The sequence below is a fragment of the Apis dorsata genome, unplaced genomic scaffold, assembly GCF_000469605.1.
Source record: "Apis dorsata unplaced genomic scaffold, Apis dorsata 1.3 scaffold_311, whole genome shotgun sequence".
In the NCBI taxonomy this organism is placed as follows: domain Eukaryota; kingdom Metazoa; phylum Arthropoda; class Insecta; order Hymenoptera; family Apidae; genus Apis; species Apis dorsata.
Window position 1 is genome coordinate 158,574 of NW_006263583.1, and position 7,012 is coordinate 165,585.

Genomic DNA, 7,012 nt, shown 5'->3' on the forward strand with positions numbered 1-7,012 from the left:
TGGAAAACGAGCGGCCTTTTGTGCACCATGGCGGGCTCATGGCGGCCGCGAATCCGTCGGCGTAAGGAACAATGAGAACGCTTGACCGTATTAATTCCGGCCACAGGCTGGTTTTTCATTCCGGCACGGTGCGTTCTGAAATCCAATAAAGCGTGCAAACAACCGGCAGAGAGCATCGGTCCCAATTGGTCCGTGCCCGCGCAAAAAGCGTTAATTACGCGAACGCTAACGAGAAAAACCTCGCGAAACTTTTCTATTTTTCTCCCTGCCCACCCCCTCGCGACTACTTTCTCCGCTCGTTTCCTTCTTATCTTCCTTTTTTTTTTTTTATTTTTCCGTAGGATTTTTATTTTCTGATTACCTCTTGTGCTTTGTTTTGTCGGAAATATTGTGGTTTCTTCTTCGAAGAATATCGATCGCGAAATTTGTTTCGATAATCTTTTGATTTTTTTAACATGATAGATTCTCTTAACCTATTTTAAATCAATGATGTATTTGTACATTAAAATGAAATTAGTCATTTTAAGAAAGTTGAATTGGACTAATTTCATTGAAGTAGTGTTAAAAATACTAATCATTAATAATTGATTAAGATTTGAAAAAATTATTTAAAATTACTTAATATTTTATAAATAATTATGTTGAAGTTTAAAATTAAGTTTTTTTATTTATTATACATATTTTAAAATTATGTTAATTACATTTTTGTTAAAAAATTGCGTTAATTAATTTAATAAAAATATATATTTTTGTATTCAAAATTATTATATTTTATAGTATGTTTATAATATCTAAGAATATACAATAATTATAAAAGTTGATTTAATTGAGTCATTTATATGATAATGTGTTTTATGTGTTTTATGTAAAAAATTTTTCAATCCCATTATTTTGATTACTTTTAACTTTTATTCCAACAATTTTTTTATGATTCTATTTAAAAAAATGAAATTGATTTTCATATATTCTCTATCCTCTTGTAAAACATATTAAATTATTTTTTTTTATATCATATAATTTTTATCTGAAATATTTTTTTATGTAACAAATAATTTATGTTACATGATTCACTTCGACGATGTATATAATACTAAAATAATACATGTAATATTAATATATATAATATTAATAGAAGAATAGAGGTATACATTCTAAGAATTGAATTAATTGGTAAAAAATAAATTCAAATATCTTAAAAATTTCCAAAGTTTCAGAATAAATAAGAATTATCAAGACATTAATTACTTTGATTTCTAAATTATTTAAATAAAAAAATAGAAATTAACATAAAATCATCATTTAAATATTAATCGTTCTTTTCTATTTCTAAAGAGAATATTAGAAACATCAAGAATATTAATAAATCAAAATTTTCAAAATATTAGAAATTTTGATTTTTAAATTAATTAGAAAAAAAAAAAATTAAACCGTCAAATCATTTAAATATTAATCGTTCTCTTCATCCTTTAAACTTAAATTTTCATTCTTCAAAGAGAAATGCCAAAGAGATATATTTTTCAAAAGATACATAAACATAAAGTTGCCACAAATGAATTCAGATTTTCCTAGAGAAATCGTATGGTGAACGTCGCGAATGAATTGCATTTGTGAGCGCATAATTTCATTGGAGGAAGCGCGCTATTCAAAATGGCGCGTGTCCCGCGCGGCGCACTCGTTTTCCGAATCGATTCTAGTTACGTATTCACGATACCATAATGGTTTCGTGTAATTGCGCGATCGATAGAATGGGCGAATGTTGGAAGCTGTAGTTCACGTATAAAATACGCCTGCCTCCGTGTCCTTTGGAATTTCAAGTTGGAATTCCACGAATCTTGTTTAAGGAGGGCGAGTTGTCTTTTTGGAAATTGAGGTTAAATTCTATGACCGATGTTTTGACTTTTTATAATATATTTTTATAATAATGTATTTTTTATTCTATAGAATACTTTCTCCATTTTTATTTTATTATTTATTTTTTTTTTTACATATTGGAGAATATTGTTAAAATAATTCTCATCTTCATTTTAAACTCGATATTGCAATATACATAATATAGTATTTTAATTAATTATTTAATAATTTAATAATAAATATATTTCTTTTTGATGAAGTAGATTTTGAATTTAATTCTAAATCTACAATTTAGGTAATATATTATCTTCTGTATAAACGAATATATTGCGAAAAATATGTTTCCATCATTATTAATGATAATTTAATTAACTTTTTTTTAATTATTAATTATAAAAAAAGGATTTTTGATCTTGAAAGATCAATAATTTTCTTATATTAATTAATTTTTTAATTTAGTTTGAATAATATATAATATGATTGTTTAATTTCATGTAAACATATATATAATATTTACATGAAATTACATATATATAATGATCATACAACGTAATTACATTAACCACTAAGAATATAACATGATAGAATATATTAGCTGTTAAATAAATTATTATTTCATAATTATTACATAATAATTAATATTATATTGAAAATTATATAAGAAGAATATATTCATGTTGATTTTTTGATTTTATAATATTTAAGATATTTAGTATCTAGTATTATATTATTATTATATTATTTTATATAATTATTATATAAATTATAATATTATATTATTAACAAATATATTATATATTAAATTAGCTAGTAAATAATATTAGAAAAATATTAGAAAGAAATATTAAAAAAAATAATATGAATTATGAAATGAAATGAATAATATGAATATGAAACTATTAAATTTTTTCCATGTGTATATGTTTTTAAAAATAAAAAAATATTGATAAGTATAATATAAGATCTTCAAACAATATCAATTATAAAAATATCCTTTAGAACATTTTTATTTTAAAATATTTTTAGCAACATCTTTGAAGATTTTATGACTGATTCTTTAAAAAGAAATAGAAAGATATTCCGAAAAAGTAAATCTGTGTCAATTAAATCTCTAACTATTAAAGTTTTTAGCTGGTCGAGTTTATTTAACTAATTTTCTTTTTACGATCAGCATGTGTTCAACAGAAACATAGAATCCTAGCTGGAAGGGTTTTAAGGGTTCCCTGTTTAGAGTTTAGAATTTTCGTTTCCGTTCTGTTGTTTTTATTGGCGAACGTGTCGTAAAACTAGGAGTTTCCTGAGGGAAAAACAGAAATTAGTTTTAATGGTTCTTGGGATCGGCGAGGTTGGGGGTCTGAACTACGCGTCGTTTCTGAACTTCCACTCGTTGAATCCATTGCAATCTTGTTCCAGGAAAAGCTTTTTTAACAAGATTTTAGAAATAGAAAAATATTGATAAATATAAAAATAAATGCCATGATAAAAATTTAGATTTTAAATAATTGATTATACACGGAATTAAGAGTGAATAAACTTTTACTTGATTAAAAATTAGAAAAATTATTTTTCTAAAAATATTAATCATGAAAAGTTTAAAAATAAATTTTACCAAATTTGTATATTTTATGCTATATTACTATATCATATTATTTTATATTTTTAATTCAAATAATAAATTATAAAAGGTTGAAAATTAATCATTTTATATTTTTGTATAAATATTTTATCTATTTTAATATTTTAAAAAAATTAAAAATCAATTCTAAATTTTTTTCAATAATTTTAATAAATTACTTTATAATCTTTTGATATGAAATCTATTTCTATAATATTTTATTTAATGGCTAATATTTATATCGCATTCATATATTTTTACATATTTATATTTTTACATATTACATTTCAAAACATATTTTATACTTTATTTATTTATTGCACATATTTATGTTGTATCAAATAAAATCAAAAAACCAAAAATTTCAAAAATTTATCTTTACACGATTTTTAAATATAATTATTATAAGTCTCATGACAATTATGTACATACAAAAAAAATTATGTACATATCTTTTTCTATTACAATATATTTTCTTTAAAAAAACATTTGAGAATAAAAATGTAAATAATAAATTTATTCCAATTTCTCCTTTCTAATTCAAGAAAAAATATTAAAATGAAATCAGGATCTCGTCTTATTCTTTCCTTCAAAACCAACTCGAACTTTCTGTCGACGGATCGAGAGAATAAAAGGCATCGATTATCGTCAAACATATGACGGTGCAAGTAGGAACAACGTCGGAGACAGATGTTGTCCGGTACGATCTTCCGTTTCCGACATTACGGAGACATCCTGCTCGATGACCTCTGATACTTCCGTTTGCTTTTCCCACGGGAACGGAAGAAAAATAATAGGATCGTTTCGTTGCTTTTGCCACGAGTTCACATTTTGACGTATTTGAAATCATCCTCCATTTAAAAATTTAAATTCGATCAATATAAAACGTAAATAAGTAAATAAAATTGTTCATTTAAATCAAATTATATAAATTAAAATAATATTATTAAACAAATTCGATGATAACAATAACTGTATGTAAGAATACATTTTGTATGTACTTATAATTATATATTTAATAAAATTCAATAATCATCGAACAAAAAATTGTTCGATAAAAAAATTATTTGATAAATTTATTATTAATTTGAAAAAATCGTAAGTACATACGTATATTGTGTAACTTTTAATACAGTTATTAGTATATTTTAATAAAATCAATTTAGTATTGCTATTCTAAATTATCCTGATATTTTAATATTTTTATTGAAGAGGAGAAGAAAAAAAATTGAAATAAATATATTTATCTTTTCAATATCAAATATTTTCTATTTTAGAAAATATTGGATAATATTGTATCAAAAAAAAAAATCACGTATCGCTCAAATATCTTTAGACAATTATATTTGAAAATTACTATAATTATTCTGTTTAACAAAAAAATACATTTTTACTATATTTCATCAACGACAAGATGAATGAATCCAAACTAATCATCATAATTTTATTCATTTACATCTAAAATTACACATATTTTAAGATACGACCTCTTGAAACGACTTTTAAAATGTTGAATTGCGATATAAAATATCGAATGCTAAATCATAAAGAAAAACGCTGATGATATGTTCGATTCTTGTTTGGCCAGAAATTTCCAGGTTCTGGTCCGTCTGTCCCAGTTCCATTTTTCATTCGAGAGATAAGACCCAATCCAATTGGCACGGTCACGTTTCCCTCTCTTTACTCTATGAGTTATAGAAGCTTTATAATTCATGATATTACGATCCTGAGGAAGTTCTATAATCTAAAATATGTATTGCTGACTGGAATGTTGGTATCGCAGTGTGTTATGGAAAAATAATAATTTTTTAAGAAATTTGGATTCAAAACGATTTTTCAAGATATTTATCGATTCAAGATTCATTTAAATGATTTAATAAAAAAGTATGTATTAAGATTTGTAATGTTGAAAATATAATTTCCTAAAATAACTTTTTAAAATAAAAATATTAATTTGGAAAATTCTTATATAACATGAAATTATGAATAATTATGAATATATTATGAATAATTATGAATATATTATGAATAATTATTTATACATATTTTTATAATTTTAATATTTATTTTAAAAAGTTATTTTTTATATTATTATTTGTAGATATAATTATAATATAATTATTATTATTATTATATTATTAATATATTAATTTATGATTGTTATTTTATTAAAATTTTTAGATAAATTGAAAGATAAAAATAAATGAAAAACTAAAAATAAGGAAAAAAAATCGAGTGAAATTTTTGTGTCGTTCAATATTTCGAAACAAAATGAAATCTTCACAAGTTTTTTTCTTAACAGTAAAAATAATTATTAAAAGAAAATTGCAGAGAAAACGTTCTTCTACTGCTAAAAAGTTTGGATCTATCTACTATCGTATTTTTCGTAAAATCTAAGAATTGAAGAAGAAATTAAATTAAAATTTCATTGTCTTTATTTTCTTATGAAAAATTTATTTAAGAAGTATCTATGTAATTAATTTAAAAAATCGATTTGAAATTATTAGTCAATATTTTTACATTACAAACGAAAGTTTTTTTTTTTTAAATTTAAAATATTTATAATATTTTATTTATAATGATGTTTATTGAAAAAATTTTGAGTTATAAAAAAAAAAAATACATACTTTAATCAAATTTTTATTCTTTTATTTGATAATAAGATTCATTGAAAGAAAGAGAAACTAAAGTCGCAAGAGAAATTTTTATAATTTTTTTTTCTTCATATTTTTTTCTTTATATCGACGTTATTAAAATACAGACAATTTGCAGTCACAAGGGATGAGATTAAGACTTATGAGACTTTTAAGACTATGAGATTATTAAGACTTTTCATTTTATAATATTTTTAACTCTTTCTTTCATTATGATATTTATTCAAAAAAGAAAATGTAAAATTATTAAATATATTAAAAAAGTTTAGAATGTTATACTAGAATTTCTTTGCTAAACATTCTTAACGATTTTGATAATGTAACTATAATTTCAAATCATAAAAAACAATAAATAAGTATATAATTAATTAATTCTATTTAATAAAATTAGTAAAAATATGAATTTTCAATCTCAATTAAATTAAAATTAAACTTAAAATTATTGAATAGATTTTTAACATTTGTGTTGTTAGTATATATTAAATTAAATTAACTAATTTTTTAATAACAGATATTAAATTACACATTAAAAACAATTCTAGTATATTTAAAAAATATATTAATCTCGATTTATAATTTCTTTTTTAAGTTTTATTGATCTTGTTATATAAATTCTTTCAAAAATGTAAAATTCAATCTAATAATAATAAACTCAAAATCGTTGTAATAATATTTTCAAATTCTAAGCATCATATTTATTTCAAACATCAGAAAAATTCATGCTACACATTATTTCAAAATTAAAAACTTTTTTCCAAAAGATAATATACTTGAAAAATTTCATTCTTTAAGAACTTGTAATATTTATAGATTCATTTTCTTTTTTTTCTTTCATTTTTCTTTTTTTTTTTTTTGCTGTTTGTTATTTCTTAAAATGTTATGTTTAAATCAT